This window comes from Anser anser (assembly GCF_964211835.1).
Source record: "Anser anser genome assembly, chromosome: 4".
In the NCBI taxonomy this organism is placed as follows: domain Eukaryota; kingdom Metazoa; phylum Chordata; class Aves; order Anseriformes; family Anatidae; genus Anser; species Anser anser.
In genome coordinates, this window is record NC_139724.1 from 9,469,589 (window position 1) to 9,487,372 (window position 17,784).

At 42.2% G+C, this 17,784-nt stretch overlaps 1 protein-coding gene across 8 annotated transcripts in view; it reads right to left on the minus strand.

The window, feature by feature from the left end:
• The window catches only part of BMPR1B (bone morphogenetic protein receptor type 1B), a 265,345-nt gene that overhangs the window by 238,451 nt on the left and 9,110 nt on the right, over nt 1–17,784 (minus strand). For 2 of the 8 annotated variants that reach the window (XM_083834577.1, XM_083834580.1), the window contains exon 1: nt 15,783–15,928. The exons of 2 other annotated variants lie outside the window; for them this stretch is intronic. The gene's annotated coding sequence lies outside the window, so the exon portion shown is untranslated. Of the gene's footprint in view, nt 1–15,782; nt 15,929–17,784 lie in introns of those variants that run through there. 4 more of the 8 variants (XM_083834574.1, XM_083834573.1, XM_083834582.1 and 1 more) reach the window with 3 other exon arrangements.

Below are 17,784 nucleotides of genomic sequence, written 5' to 3' on the forward strand. Positions count from 1 at the left end.
GAGCTACAGAGGGGACACAAGGCAGCAGTGGAGCTCTTGCATACACGCAGGGAATTCACTCACATGGCCAGTCATAAACAACAAAAATACAGAGGGGCTGTGTATATAAACATTACAGTAAAAAAGGGGGTTTAATAGGTTACTGCATTCAAAGTTTTTTTTTTGTTTTTGTTTGTTTGTTTGTGGTGGTTTTTTTGATGAATGCAGTGGAAAAGCAATACATTAAAATGAAAAAATAAAACTAATGGAATCACTATATTAGATATCTACCTTATTTCCTATGTTATTTGTTTTTTCTTGACACAGTTAACACTCACCCAGAACCATCTCCTAAGGGCAAAGAGAGAAATATTTAGTCAATATCGTAGTTAATGTATGAAAATTAGAAGGATTAAGTTCAAAAATAAAATCCTATTTTCACAGCTAACCTACTACAAACTGCAGTATAACCAGTAAATATCAAAGTTATTTTACATCTGATGAGTAGAAATCATGCTTTTACCAGTTGCAATGCACAAGCTGCTGGGGCTGTGCAGTTAGGGAAATAAAAGTCAGTAGATTTCAATACACTCACACCAAGTTTCGCGGACAGGAAGAAAACGTGCTCCCAGATGAGCTCTACCTGCACATGGCCTATAGCATCATTAAATACTGGAACACGGTCCAAGTCTGACCAACACTGAGCAGCGTAGCTCCTCATACCAAAGCAGCACAGGAAACTCGGAGAGAAAAAGATAGAAAAAGAACAAAAAACTGCTTAGTCCCCTGAAGTGGATTTCTGAGTGGAGATTAATAGCTGACTACATACTGTATTGAACAAAAGCTGGCATTAAGGTGTCTTCAAGTCATCAAGAGCATACAACACCAGTAAATGCTATAGGGAATAGAGAAAAAAAACAAGAGGGTCTTTAAAAACACAGGCTTGTTCTCCCACAGTTGCTGCTCACATTTTCAGTCAAAGCAGATGAAGACGGATAAGGGAGAGCTGCTCACTACACTAGCACCAGATGACACTTCTTTTGAGTTGGGTTGTTGTGGTGTCTATCTCTGAGGCAAACTTAATACACAGCATGAAAAATGAGCCTAATTCTCAGAAAACAAAAGTGGGTTTCCCTAGAGTGAGGAAATGAAGGTTCCTTTCCACCTGTGGGAGTGTCAGAAAGCAAGAGAATCCACCCCCCAAAAAAATCTGGGTCATAAACAGCAATGGCCTCTAGAATTATTCAGACTCAGGTTTTGTCGTGTTTTGAAATGGGAAACTACACAGAGTAACCTATCCACAGCTACAGTCATTTCCACATCATAACAAGAAAATTCACTCCTTATATTGCTGCTTCTATTTATTATGATTCATTTCCAAGGCTGATCACAGAAGAACTAAAAGCAAGAAAGCCTGATTAAGGAAAAATAAATAAGACAAATGACACAGTACTCTTTGAAGGTCTGTAAAAATAACTAAGTGGGGTTGTGCAATATCTGTAATTTCAGACTTACTGGTCAAGTGGAATAGGACACTTGAAAATACACTTTGGATGAGTACCTGACAGTAGCAGAGTGCAGGATATGACTATATCCATTAACACAAATTTGTACCTTCTTCCCATCAGCAGTTCTGAAGATTTCTGATTAGCTAAAGATGCTCATTTCTCATGAGTTTAAATTGATTTATTCATCAGTCAAGTTTCAAAGCATATTTTCTAGATATTAACATATTTTAAAAGTTGGTTAAGAAGCAATGACCTTCCAGTTTATGATGTCATTTGCCTCTTTTGGCAGGGTCATTCTGAACTGAAAAAGATCATCTGTTGCTTCCATTTCAGACCTTTCATATCCTCTATTGCCATTCTTTCCTTATAACTCATAAAAGTCTGCAATTCCACTGTGTCAGGCACCCCTTTCTCTGGCTGACGAACACAAGGGCAACCTTCTCACTGACCTCTGCAGGGGCAAGTTTAAGGACTAGACCTTCAATCTAAATAAACAAATTTAGCTGAAGATCAACTAAACTGCTAGTTCTGTTAAATTTTCAGTGTGAGCTCAGGCTCGATTTGTCAGTCTCTCCCAGTGCCCCTCACCTTCAAAGCCCACCTTCTCTGACTGACAGAGAGACAGCTGCACCTCACAAGCTTACCTGCATGGACTCCAAATGTGGAAATTAAATTCTGATGAGCCAAAAAGACACTCCCACATCTACAGACACATTGGATAGGTAAATTGTTTGGCAAAGTTATCTAGATATTTTTCAAGGAAACTACGTGCACACACTCCATATTATAGCCTGCTATCCTAAGAAGATGGGGCTTACAACACTTCGTCATTTACCATCTCTTCAGTTCTTCCCCTCCATTAAGTGCTATAGTGAACAGCCCATGTGAACTAAGTCTAGAAGAAGGGAACATGCTAAAGACCTAAATAGAATGAAATTCAATGGAGAGGAGAGAAAAAATTTCTTCTGCCCTGAAGGAGAGACTGCATCATGAATTCCACATCCACATATGCTGGGAAGGAACAACCAGACGTATCAGTACAGGCTGGGGGATGACCTGCTGGAGAGGAGCTCTATGGAGAAGGACCGGGGGTCCTGGTGTCTGAAAAGTTTACCATGAGCCAGCAGTGTGCTCTGGTGGCCAAGAAGGCCAATGGGATCCTGGCGTGCATTAAAAGGAGTGTGGCTAGCAGGTCAAGGCAGGTGATCCTCCCCTTCTACTCTGCCCTGGTCAGGCCTCACCTGGAGTACTGTGTCCAGTTCTGGGCTCCCCAGTGCAAAAAGGACAGGGATCTCCTGGAAAGAGTCCAGCAGAGGGCCACAAAGATGATACGGGGCCCGGAGCATCTACCCTGTGAGGAAAGGCTGAGAGACCTGGGTCTGATCAGCCTTGAGAAGAGAAGACTGAGGGGGGAATCTTATCAATGTGTATAAATACCTGAGGTGTGGGAGACAGAGGGATTTGGCCAACCTCTTTTCAGTGGTTTGTGGGGACAGGACAAGGGGCAATGGCCACAAAATGGAGCACAGGAAGTTCTGCACCAACATGCCAAAGAACTTCTGCACGGTAAGGGTGATGGAGCACCGGAACAGGCTGCCCAGGGAGGTTGTGGAGTCTTCTTCTCTGGAGATATTCAAGGCCCGTCTGGATGCCTACCGGGGCAACTTGCTCTAGGGTACCTGCTTTGGCAGGGGGGTTGGACCTGATCTCTGGAGGTCCCTTCCAGCCCCTACAATTCTGTATGCCGCTCTGTGCCCACCAGCCTGCTAATGAGGCCTTGGGGTGCAGTCCAGTGTAACACTGAAAGAGGTACAAGTTCTGCCAGAGAGTTTTATTCGTGTAATTCAGTCAATCCTTTCTCAAGATGGTCACAGAAATAAAGTTAACGATGAAGAATCAGTTCGTCTGTCCATCCACTACTACTGCTTTTATGTATCATTTCAGTTGAAGGTTTTGAAATACTACATATACATAGATTTCACAAAAGAGAAACTTCACATAATAGCAGTTTTGCAATGACATCTAACAAGTGCATGTTAATGAAGCCCTTCATTTGCATGAACCTACTGGAAAAGTACATCTTGTAGATGGTGGCAACAAATCTAAACCCATTTTGGATTTCCTAGTGTTTACTGTGTCAGTATAAGTATGTTGAGTTGGTACAAGCATCAAAGGACCAAGATGAATTCTACATGTAGCATTCATGCCCAGACATAGCTGTAAGGCCAGCTGAACTGCATGTGGTGATTGCTAGTCTACTGCTTCCAAACACTGCATTTACTGATTCGCCACGTGCACATTGTGACTACATTCAGACTGGATCCCTCCGCATCCCAGAGAGGATCATAAATACATTAAGGGAGAGAACAGACAGCAGGAGGTACAAAGGCATCCCAGTTCAAACACCAGTTGTTACAATCTCTCAAGCCCTGATGTCTCTGCCCACAAGAACTGAGTAACCCAAAGAAACAAATTAAGCTGACTTATGCAGATCTGTAGTTATCTAGGCTTCAAAAAGACCAAGCAATACCAAGTTTTATTTGAAAAATCTGAGAAAAATGGGCACATTCAATGAGTAATCATCATATTAATCTCGTTGGTCAGTTAGTTGGTCCCATCTGCTGGCCCCAGGTGTTGATGACCGCTTACTGAAAGCACACAATGGTTTCAAGTACTACTTCGAGAACAATCCTTCTTCAAAGAAGCGTCATGATCAGATGTTTAAAACAAGTTTTACATCTTTTCAGACATGAAGAAAAAGGGTTTGAAAAAAACTTAATACTAAAGGCAGACAGAGTTTATTGAGAAACTCTAAGTTCTCACTCAACATGAATTGCATTCTCAGTAGCATGAGGTCCTGTTTCCTGGACAATTACAGTATTGGATGGACCCCTATGGAAAAACAAATACTGCAACTTTAAAGATAACTTTACAATGAAACAGTACTGCCCAAAGAACCAAGAGGGCTTCCATGGGAACAGTACACAGGCTTTGCAAATGCCAAACTGTAGTAGTCACAGAATATACATTTAATGGAAAACACACTAAAACAAGCTCAGAGATGCAACTGAGGATCTTGCCCAAGTATTACCTTCAAAAGCAGATCAGAAGGAAGCGTGAGTGCCTCAAAATCTTGATCAGAAAAGGAAAACTATAGAAATAAAGCCCACATGACTGGTCTCTATGCCACGGGGGATAAATGAGGCTTCTCTCTGCTCCTCATGAAGAAGCAGAATGTATTAGTTTGCATATATTTCTTCTTGCCTCAAACAATGGGCACAAGTGAATGCTGCTGTTGGTTCTACCATGCCAGAAGAGAGAAAAAAATATTCCAGCTAACTCCTGCTGTGCACAGGCTGTTCTCTAACATGCACTGCATGAAACTGTCAAAGAGGAGTTGGAAGGCACTCACAATGGTTATCACAATGATAACCTATCACAATAATAACCTATTAAGCCAGGACTAGCAAGGACAGCTGATACCAATGGAAATTTCACCACTGAGGTTACGTATGCAATCTGGTCACACTCACACTGTGCTGGTAACAAGGCCATTGTAGGCAGTGGTCTGTCTCTTGCACGTGAGCTGCTGCACACTCCAGTCAGACGCCTTGATCTAAATGACTCACCCAGGACTTTCCATCCCTGGAAAGATAGATGAATGCACTGCTAATGCCAAAAGCTTTCTTCCAGCTACTGAAAACCATAACTGTTAATGCATTCATAAAGACTCGTGTGCACAGAAATAAGCAAGCCACAAAACTGTAGAACTGGAGAGACAAAAACATACAGCATTTCAACAAAAACGTGTTGAAGAAAATGCTGTTGTCTGACTTGCATCCCTAGCATCTTTTATGAGTTTTACCGTACCACCTATCATCCTTTCCCTGATGAACAGCATTATTTGTATATGGCACACTTAAGGAAGAATTCAAGTTGTATTTATCACTGTGTCAAGAATATTTCTTGATTAATGAATATGTAAAACAGCTGTTATAAGCAAACATTTATCATCTGATTGGAGTGTATTATCATTACAGACCACGATTGCTGCCACTAAGCTAATACTCAACAAGAGTTCTCATGCTACACAAAGAAACATCTAAACAATAACAGCAGCTGAAAATTTTGACACTGGCTTACTGACAATAAGCACAGCAGTTGGTGGCTTTTGTTCAGGAAGGAATAATGTGGAGGGAGAGGGAGCTGTGGGAGACAGAGTTAGTGGCTGGAAGGGAACTGAAGCGGTGCAGGAAGAAGAGTGATAAAGTCACGTAAATGGAAATAACATTTTACCAAAACAGCAAAACTGCCTCCATCAATTCATTATTTCTTTCATTAAAGAGACATTCCATTTATTTTATTTTTCATTACTGAATTAAGGAGTTATCATTTGCAACACATTTTACAGTATATTTTAATTATACTTGGATGAAATTATTTTTAAAGGGTACTTTTAAAAACTTCTGTTTTGATCTTTATTTCTTTTTTGATTCTTTCAGCAAATAATGTAATTTCACTCTTGGTGCATTAAAGTAACAAATGCCACATAAATATTTAACCCAGATATACAAGCATCTTAAAAAGCATTTTAAAAAGCATTTGCTTTCAAAACATTTTCCCTTTCGGAGCCATATGGAAGAAACATCATAAAGAAACGAATGGATTCAAATGTGGATAACTATTTCAGAAGTGCACGCAACAGCCTATATTATATGATACAACTGATCTTAAAAATGAAAGTGTTTGCATCCCCCGAATTACACACATTTATAACAATAGAAGCCTTTGACTTTAACCTGTCAATTGTGGTGCATTTCCTGGCATTACAGAAGTCAGAGAAGTAGAGAAGGAGCAGTCTTTTAAAGGTCATTAGTACCAGTTTTTAACTACAAAACCACCTGTTTATCTCACTACAAATCTAAATCTTGGCCTACATAGATTAACAAAATGTAAAGGTTTCTCAAGAGCATATATTGATCTTGTTTTGCTGCTAAACAAGCATTTAGCAGCTCTTCTGTTTCCATAACTATCCTGCTTTCCTGTTTTAAAAAAAGTAAAGGGGAGGCAAAACCTGCACTAATTGTCTTCCCTGTCCAACCATAGATTCTGCCAGAGCTGTATTTCTACCATATTTGAGGACAATTAAGAAAATAAGAGGAGGGACCAAGACATCCTAGGTTTATAGCCGCATACTCTGCTCCTTTGAAAAAAGCGCATAGAATTTAAGAATAATGCGCAGAAAGGTTTACTATATCAGTTCATTCAGAACGTCTCCCACTTCGTACTCGTCTTCCTGTGCAATAGGCTATCTGCTGGAAAAGGCAGTGTCCGTAGCCAAAAGCTGTGTGTGGGCTGAAAAGCTGTAGGAGGAAAAAGAATGCAACAAAGCCCTGAGATTAATGACTTCGCACATGCAACCCTTGTGGTGCGGCCCAGAACTGCACGTACCCATCCCACCCCAAAATGCACAGTATCAGTGTCACCATCATATGATTTCCTTCCTCCTTCAGCAAAGATTAGCATACAGGTATATTTGATGTCCTTGGCAATGCCTCACAATGGGATAAAAATCACCCTTATAGCCCTCTTTCACATACAGAGATTTTCAAGAACATAGCCCATGGGTCCTATGCTTCTCCTTACATACTTTAGAGAAAGATGGGATTTAGAAAAGGTTGTTCTGTGCAGAGTTCCCCACAACTTTTGATATCTTTGCATTATTTCTTCCTTCCCTGTACCTCCCCTTATTTGATGATATGGCTTACAGGGTTCAAGATGTAGTTCAAAGTTGCTGTAACTGCTCTGCGATGATTTCCAGTCATCAAAAAGAAAACAACACAAAGAAAAGCCACTAATTATGTTGGTTAGTCCTCTTACATGTTCTCTCTAGATCCAAGAGGGTAACTGGATCAACATCTGTTAGAATAAGAATAATCATCTGTAAATTAGCACGTTTTTCTCTGAAAAGACAGATCACCTGGGACAGTTCAAAGGGCTTACAAATCTGAACTAAAACTTGCAGTAAACAAGCAAAATAAAAGAGGTAATATTTCATTTTTAAAGGTGCCAAATATTCAGACAGCTCAAAGCTAGCTAGCACCACAGATGCGTGTGCCTGCTTTGAAATCTAGCCACCAAACCAGTGGTGATCTGCCAGTGGTCACCCTTGAAGGGCTGTCTGGGTTTGCAACTGCTCCCAAGGACAGCAACACTATTTAAGGGGCAGATTTTTTTCTGCTAGACCAGTATGTCAACTTAAGCATGATTTTACTACAGTCTATAGTCATTTAAGAAGAGTATCAACCTATATAGAAAAATCATCTTGTTCATTACATGGTGGCTACATTACAGCTATGACTTCTATACTTTAATGTGCGGACAAAAGGAAAGGGTCAACACCAGAGCCAAGGATGAGAAGAAACACTGTGAATTTACTTCAAGGATTTTATTATAATCCTTTCAAATGTTTGCCATGATCTATGTGTTAATAGCACATATACACAGCTGCTGCCTCAAGTAACCTGTCCCCTATGTCCTCAGCCAATATGGAAAAAAAAAAACCCAGCTGTAACAGTCCTGACCTCCCCCTACAAATTCTTCTGTTTGCTTCCTCACTCCAGACTTGGGCTGACAGCGCTCTCCTTTGCTATCGCCTCTCACAGCAGCATGGTTGAACCACCAGACAACTGACAGGATTTGTTTCAGTGCACTGAACCTACCTTGCTTCACTCCAGTCGAACAGGATCTCAGCACCTAGCACCAGTGTTACATACCCATCACATTAAATCCTGTATGCCAAACCGTTATTACCAGTTAGCCTGCTCATAACACCAAAGCCAAAAGTAGCAATATTGCACGACCTGTATTGGTATTGCTGGGGAGAAGATCCAAACACAGCATCTTCCTGGGGGCTTTCTTCCTCTGTTTTCAATGTAATACATTTTCTTCAGATATTAGTTGCACAAAAAAATATTCAGATGCCCTCCTTCTCTACCCCTTGACATCTGCCAAGCACCATTTGATAGTATTTTTTATTCTGGAGTTGCAGAGAACAGAAGTGAGTTTGAGGAAGTTTATTTTCAACCATTCACTTCTGCATTAACCAACTGGGCCAACTCAGACTTCACCCAGTTGCCTCATTGTGTCTGCAAACAGCATCTTGGGTTACAGAATCAGAGTCATTTAGGCTGGAAAAAAAAACCTCTAAGATCATCTGGTTCAACTGTTTTATCTCACATCACAGCTGGGGATGATAGAAAACCGTGGAAGGTGTTTTCACACTGATGCAGACCAAGCACATTCCCACCACCTGCTTGGCTTTGGACCCCATCTCCCAGGAAAAAAAAAAATGATTTAAGAAAAAAAAAAAGAGCTAGGCATAGCATATGCTCCAAAAGTTCCCAAAGCGGTTGCTCATTTAGGTCCTTAGCTTTATGGTAAAGCAGTTCTAGAAGTTTAACTCAGCCATCAAATCACTAATTTCCTTCACAGCACTGCATTTAATCAGTTGGACTATTTGTAATTTACTTTTTACACCTTTGAGCCAAGACCAGTATCTCAGTATGACCAGCACATAAAAAAAAGTTTTAAAGAGTATTTCAATACATGTAAGACAACTCCTGCAGGCAAAGGTCTCACCAACTTCTAAAGAGATTTAGCATCCATGATTACACCCATAAGAATATCTCCATTTAAAAAGTCAGTCATGCAGTTTTAGTTTTTATTAAATTTGCAGTAAGAGAAGAAATGCCAAGAATGGTTCACAGAAGCAGCTGAAATGCTACTAAGGAAAGAAATGACATTGGGATTAATAATTTCAAATATATGTACAGCATTTGAGAGCAGAAGGGCAGTATAAAAATAGATCAAACCCTTTTGACAGGCTCTCGTTTCTTCACACCATTCCAAGTCATGTTGCCTAAACTGGCAAGGTGAATTAAAAAAATTCAGTCCTGCATGAAATATGAAATTTACTCTTTTGCAGAAGACTAGCAAAATATTTACGCACAAATTAAGTAAATCCAATGGCATTAAACACACAAGTCAAGCACCTAAGAGCCAAGCCTCAAAAAATAAGAATAAACTTTACAACCAGAAGACTAGAAATTCTTTGTTTTGCTTTGCTTGCTTTTCCAAAAAAAAAAAAAAAAAAAAGCCCTGATTCTCAAATAACCAATGACTTCCATGAAACCTGTGAAAAAGGCAAGTTATAAGAAAATTACACTCATTCAAACCATAGCCTGCATGTCATGCAGATCACATGTCAGTTCTTGTCAGGAAAGCAAACTGCACTCAGAATGAAAGAGTCCTAAAAAATTCCATAATGCAGCTACAGAAAAGCTTGATAACGCCCTGCCAATAGATTTTGGAGCAGGAATGTTTGAAGTTATCTTTATGTTCTTTCATTTTTAATTGAAATAAGTTATTGGTCCCTGCAGGTCCTCCCTCAGCAGTGTCCCTATTACGCTGAACAGCCCTGCAGTGCAATGTAAACCCCACTGTAAGTGGTGGTGGGTATATACCCCTGGCTTTTTTGTAGACAAAACTAAACTATTGTGATATGAAAATAACAAAAAAATATTTAACTTCAAGTTAAGTGTTCTCATCCTCCTCTGCAAACACAGAAATATCAATCTGCCCGCTGCTGCAACAGCTGTCAGGATGAAAATCCTATTCCTTCCATAAAATATGAATATGCATCTATGTGATGCCATTGCTGCTCATATACTGCTGGCAAGCATAGCTTACACGCCCTATTTAAATGGAGTTAACCCTAAATAAATCCACAGAATTTACCATCCATTTCCAATTAATGCCAAAATTCTAGAGGAAAATGGTTTTGCTCTTTAGCTATAGTAATGCAATTATATCTGTGCCAAAGTAAACTTTAACAAGGAGTTTAATATCGTGGGAGGAATGTTTCCTGTCATAAGAAGCTCACTTCATGTGACAGTGATGGGCATCCTGTGAAAACCACAGAGCTAGGCAGACTGCAGTTTGAACCCCCAAAAAAATCATTACAATCCTAAGTCAACACACTTCTTACCATCTCCCAAACAGAAATTATATTTTAAACCCTAAACACAACACAGCCTCAAAGCTTCGTGTTCGTAATAGCTTCAAGGTGTCAGATACAGCAGCCCTGAATGCCTGACTAGGAATGCTTGTGAATAAAGGAAAAAGACAATATCATTAATATTTTTAAAGAGGAATGCATAAAGCAGTATTTTGAATAACTGAAGTTTCACTCTGTCCATCAATATCAGCAGCTTGAAGCTGACCTTGTTCCTGACCCAGCATCTCCAAACTGTTTGAGGGGTACTTGTAACTGCATCGTAGTTGACAAGCTGAGTTGCAGGGCCATTAGGGACCAGCCCTGTGTCATCTCCTCGAAGCACCAGGACCTGGCTCAGTTTGAAGGGTTTCTCTGCTTCAATTCTCCAGGAGGACAAGACCCTACAAGACTTGTCTATGAATAAAAGAAGTCTGTGATGCTTGTATGCAATTATTTGTATTTCTGCAGGCTACAAAAGTCTTGCTACATTCATTTTAACAAACTCTACTGGATAGTTATGCCTGAAGAGAAATTCCCTGTTAGGAGGAAAAAAAAAAGTTCATCCAACTTCAGTAGCAAATGCAAATAACTAATTAGCCTTATCTCCATTACACTGTCCTGACTTTGCAATACACTTGGCACAGAAGCAAGAATTTGTTTGCCTTGTCCAAATCTTCTCACGTACATACAGAGCCTACAATCAGCAGTCTCTGAATCAAATCTGACTAGTAACGATTTAGCTTGCATGTATACCTATACCCTCTGCACTGCATTTTACGTCCATATTTGTGTATGTCAATTCATCATCACTTCTGATGGGGAAAAGAAACAGGCAGACACATGAAGATGAAAGTTATATCTGACTCAATTTACAGATCAAGATGTATTTGCATACATAAGATAAACAAAAAACTAGCCAGACTCTGTTCATCGCATACACATTATCAGTCCAGTATGAATAAATCTATTATTTTGCCCACAGTATTTTCCCTCCCTCCCCCAAAATAAACAGTGCATGCTTCAACAGTTCACTTCTACGGCCTGTTTTTAACTACAGCTACTTCCTTGGCCAAAATTGGTAAGAATAAAGGAGAGCGAGTTGGACAAAAGGTCTGAGATTATACTGAAACTGAAATATTTATCAGAATAGCTATTACTGGTAAGGAAGATAGTTGTAAAGTCTCATCTGATCCTTAATTGACCTCTGTTTTTAATTGGGAGGGGGGGGGGGATAATTAACCTAGAGCTAATTAAGGTCTTGATTCTACAAACCTGCAAGTGCATAATTCTGTTCACATAAGTATTCCTCAGTGAAGTTATGCATGAGCAAATACATTTGTAGCTTCAGGGAATAAACCTTGGATAGCGTAACCTTTTAAAAACTTTTAAGTGGCTGCTTTATAAATATATACAACCCATTTTGGATATTGGGCTTTACCTATAAAATCTTTCTGAATACCAACCGAATTTTGCTTTTGTTTCAGACAGGAACTTTTACATTTGTTACAAAAAGAGGTGGATTTAAAGAACGTACATTTTAATTGCGTGCCTTTATGCATACCAGTTCGCGGAACTACAGTCTTTGGCTTAATGACATAAAAATGTAGAGGTTTCTAATAACTTATTTTGACATCAGCACTGGATTAATTTTCAACATGTAATAAAATCAATTTCCAGGGAAAAAAACCTCTAAAGATCAGCATGCGTGCAAGTCCCTGCATACTTGCAGTTCATGTACTGCTTGAAAAACATCCTTCTGGAAGATTTAAACAGAGAACCTACCTTCAGGGTATTCCTCCCTGCACCCACATCGCTACTCCAGTCTTTACTCTTTATTACACTCTGCGGTTTGTGCCCATCTCCTCAAACTTTGCACACTCTGTGGACCCATACCTGCGGTCCTGTAAGCCACCACAGATGACTATGTATCAACCATATAGGGCTCAAAATGGTAATTAAGTCTCTGCTGAAAACACCCTCCACGTTGGGCATTTCACCACTAGATGAGGAAAATAACCCTTTCCGCCTGTTTTCACAAGGAAACGTTCAGACTTGCTTATCTGTGGATAAAGCTGTCTGCCGGCCCCTCGCTAACAAGTTTTGAACCTACTCGCCAATTATAACCAAACCTGACAAGGGTTTAGGGGCCTAAGAAATATTCACTCTGCCAAGTGGCAGAAGAGCAGGCAGCTGGACTGAAAATACAGCCCTGTGGCAAGAAAGGCTGGAGCAGGAACTCACCACTCACCTACCAGGGAACCCAGACTGGAAACGCAATGCATAAGAACGCAGGCTTCCTTTGGTTTTGCTTCCTATCAAAACTCTGCAGCATATGCCATGGATGAGAGCAACCAAAACGTACTGCCTGGGTGCCAGAGACACAGCTCTGCACCTCTGCGTGCACGCTGTCGATGGAAGCATACACGCCTGCTTGTACACACACAATGATGCTCGAACCGATCATAAAGAATAATTGATCACGCAGGAATTTCTTTACAGCTTGATGAGGTGTTGACATTTTATGCAGAGAAAAGTAAACTCGGTAATGTAATGCATGACAAGCCCGGTATAATGTAATCAAACACTACCTTTATAGAGTATTTTAGTTACCGCAAAAATCACTTCCTTATTGAAAAAAAAAAAAAGTCCATCCCTTACAGAAACCATAGAGAAATCTTTCTTCCTTTCATACACTCAAAAGAACAAGCTTGATAATAAAAAGCATGATCTAATTTTCAGATATCATCAGAATGTCACGATTTGTTGACTTTTTGGAAACCTTATCAGATAGCCCTTGTTACATTTTTGCTACCTCACCAGACACAAAGCAGAAAGAATAAAGCAGTTATTTGCTTATCGGAAGTGAATCCAGTTTGAAACACGCGCTGATGCAGAAACTGGTTTGGCACATGAAAATTTCAGATCAAAAATATTACTTCTAATCATTTTCCTCCTAATTTTGCTTATCAGCAGCCAAATCCTCAGCTCATTCTAAGAATATAAAAATAGTAGCTCATCTCTTAAAAATAAAAAAAAATCCAAACGGCAATATGTAAAAAATCATAGAATGACTTGGGTTGAAAGGGACCTCAAAGATCATCTAGTTCCAGCCTGCTGCTATAGGCAGGGATGCCACACACTAGATCAGGTTGCTCAGGGCTTCATCTAACCTGGTCTTGCAAATTTAAGTGATGCACACAGAAAAAAATATATATATTTCAGTTCACTCTACAAAGTACTGCTAACCAATCTAGTTTTGTTAAATATTTGCAATATTATGATCTGTATCACTTTGGCACGGATGAGTTGAATACTGATGTGTCTACAAAGCCTATTTAATTTCTTCAGTAGAGCAACGGCAACCAAGAGAACCACATTGGCCTATATGCCATTCTACCTCTGCAACTACCCTACAGTCAGAAGAAACAAGCTGTCACAAGTTTTAGGGAGGCTTTTCTGATTTATTCCATGCTCCACCAAAAGGCTATAAATGACTTTGTCTCTTTGGGACAGAGAGACACACACACACCCCATCCCACCCCTCACCCCCTAGCCCATTTCATCAGGCACTGTGTATGTAAGACAACGCAGAGCAGTCCCTTCTCCACAGGATTTACACTCTAGGTATCTGCTTTGTAGCCAATGGCAAGCAGTCAGTGGTTAAGAAACTGAGCAGCACATAAATGTTCATGTGGAAAAAAAAAACGTTAGTCTTATTTCTCAGGAGTAGTAACACATCATTTCCCACCTGAGCATCAGACTTCCTCTCATTGTTTCCTTGCACCTGGCAACAGATATTATGTCTTACGTATTGAACCTCTTGTTTTCTAAGAAACAATACACACAGAAGAATGACAGAAACAGGCAGGAAAGACGAGACTCTGGGAACCGCCTTTGTGAATCTGTCAGTTTACATTATTACCAATCAAACCTCTTTAAAAGGTTCAAGAGTTTCAAGACCTGAGGGCTTGGTGCTGCAAAGCAAGGAGCACTCTGGCCTCGGCACAGCAAAGCATCCAGCACACACATCACTTCAATTACATGAGCACACCAATTAAAGCAGACCCACTCACACCCTTAAAATTAAGCACGTACTTAAGTGCCAAGTTGAAGCCGGAACATTCAGTATGTTGACCCGTATTATTTCAGTGATGCACACAGACAAACATATAGAGATAAACAACTATCCCAAAGGATAGGGTTTTCCCCCCAGTTGCACAAGTGTCACTCACGAGCAGCTCAGCTGAAGCCAAGCAGGGTAGCAGGCTGCGGGAAGGCACCCAAGGCCCCTAGATTGCATTTGCTGTGATGGGTTCCTTATTTCGAAATAACTGGGCAAGTGTTTCATAACAAAATGGAATTTCAACACGCGAACCAGAGAACTCACGAGCATATTATGAATTCATCATGCCGCTCTGATGGCAGAACGCCGCTTTGGTCTTTCGGTTGCTTTACAAAATAACTTTGAAAGAAATCCACCCCTGTCAGGAAAAGCAAGCAGGAGCGAGCGGTGCCGCCGCTGACAGAGGCGAGCCCGTCCTCTGTGGGCAGTCTCACGGCCGCCGCTGTCAAGTCACCGCACGCTGCCTCCACGAGTCAGTCCCTGAGACGTAGCCTTCAGCACCCTAACTTTGTCACCTCTGTGGTTCAGAGTGAGTCGTTCTCAAAATAAACGATGGTTGCACCCGCCTCCCTTATGATCAGCTTTAAATGAAGCTAAAGAGTGCTTTCCGGGCTGAAAAGGAGAGGGCTGAGGAAGCACTGTAAGCTTATGAAACCGTGAGTGGCACGGAGGCGAATAGGGACCAACTCCTCGCTACCTATTGCTATGCAAGATATAGGCGCTATCAAACGGAGGTGTGAGTTTTGACACAGGGCAAAGTTAAAGCCCCCAAATCCTTGCTAGAGCACGCTGCAGATGCTGAAAGTTTACACGGGGTCAAGGGGGCAATCAGAAGAGTTCGTGAAAAAGAAAAAAAAAAAAAAAATCAACGAGGGCTGCAAAGACACCGGCCCTTGGGAAGCATCCGAGTTGCAAACGGGAGCACGCTGAGCGCTTTCTGAGGACCCATCCCCACCGCCCGCCCCGTTTCACCCTCTTCTCCATCACCCCCTGCCACGAAGCAAAACAGACCGGCTCCGGGAGCTCGTGGCAGGGCACGATCCGACCAAGCCTCCCGACCCCGGGCAGCCCCCCACTCACCCCGCAGCAGCCTCCCCCTCTCCGCCCGCCTTACCGGGGCTCCCCGTGGCCGCCGCCCGCCTCAGCCGCTCCACTTGGGTTTGGGATTTATTTATTTTTTTGCTGCCGTTCCCCTCCTCTCGCCCTCTCCAGCTCCCACTAGTGAGCGCACAGCCCGCCCGCCCAGCGCCGCCGAGGATCGGCCGCCGCCCCCCCGCGGGCGGCCGGCGCGGAGCCGCCGCCTCCTCCTCAGGGCCCTGCGCGGCCCCGGGGGCTGCGAGAGGGGCGAGGCGACGCCTTGGCCCCCCTCAGTGAGAAACGGAGAGCAGGGGGAACAGCCCCTCCGAAAAGGAGCCGGGCCCCCGCCACTCGCGAGGGCCCACCTGGAGTGTGCTGCGTTCAGTGGGGGCCCCAGCGCGGGGGGGACATGGAGCTGCTGGAGTGAGGCCAGAGGAGGGCCACGAGGATGATCAAGGGGCTGGAGCACCTCTCCCGTGAGGACAGGCTGAGGGAGCTGGGGTTGCTCAGCCTGGAGAAGGGGAAGGCTCCGGGGAGACCTTATAGTGGTTTTCCGGTACCTAGAAGGGGCCTACAGGAAAGCTGGGGAGGGACTCTGTCAGGGGGTGTAGCGATAGGTCAAGGAGTAATGTCTTTAAACTAAAAGAGGGTAGATTTAGATTAGATATTAGGAAGAAATTCATGACTCTGAAGGTGGTGAAGCAGTTGAACAAGTTACACAGTGAAGCTGTGGATGCCCCATCCCTGGAAGTGTTCAAGGCCAGGCTGCATGGGGATTTGGGCAACGTGGCCCAGTGGAACCTGTGCCTGACCATGACAGAGAGTTGGAACTGGATGGTCTTTAAGGTTCCTTCCAACCCAAACTGTCCTGTGTGTTGTGTGGAATTTATAGCATCAGCAGTAATTTATTGCTAAGCGTAGGCTGTACCAGTCCCCGCTGTAGATGTTCCTGCTGTAAGTCATACCACACCTCACAAGCAGTCAGCACTGTCCCACAGCACCTTACAGGCACAACGGTAAAAATTCAGCCCAGAGCGTTCGACCTCAGTACTATTTTACTACGGCTTCCCCATTTGCTGCAATTGATCCGTAAGTGATCAACAGCTCTGGTTATCATATTAAAAGTTTCTGAGCACAATTTAGTCTGTTATAACACATGATAAAGTTTGCAACTTCGGAGAAAAAGGTGAATTCAGAATGGGAACACTTGACATGCAACTACAGTAATGTTTTACTGTGCATCAGGGGCACACTTTGAAGCAAGCTGTGGAGCGATCCCAGCACACAGGCTGCAAGCAGTAAGCCAGAAAAGCATCCCAGGGGCACAGCTAACAGGCTTTGGGTCCCACCTGCACCCCGTGCGCCAGGCTAGGCTGAAGCCAGGTTGAGTGCCGTGGTCTGAACGCTAAGCCCTCAGCACCAGCCAATTCAGACTGCAGATCTCCTGGGCCACGCTCACTGATAGTGCAGACACACATTACCCTAGCCTCGTAGATAGCTTCTGTTTCCCACACTTAGAGGAGTTAATACTCTCCCTCAGTTTCTGAGAGGATTAATATGTTCATATCCACAGAAGCTAGTCCATTCCCCTCTGGCTCAGGGCATTTAACTTAAAGACAGAAAAGACTGCACTAATGTTTTAAGGCAGCTACATGGAAGAATGAGCAAAGTAGCTCCAGTGAGGGAGGAGAGCTGCTTTCACTGCACCTTTGTGTTCTTAGGCCCAAACCTCAGTGTCGCAAAGATCCAACACTGTAGACATTCTTTCTATTTTTCACACACCTCAGTCAAAACCAGAGCCAGAAGGGATGAAATACTGAAAGAAATACTTATTGCTAGCTGAGACAAGAGATGAAAACAGTGGAAGTCTAAGGACAAAGCCTGCTTCAGTGATATTTCTGAACAGCTATTTTGTGAAACCTGTATATAAAAGTTATTGTTGCGCACTTCATGACCCACACTTTTTTGGTCTGTAACTTAGCCTCTGCTCATTATAATACAGATATATTGTCTATTGTGAGCCTAAAGTTTCTCTCTGA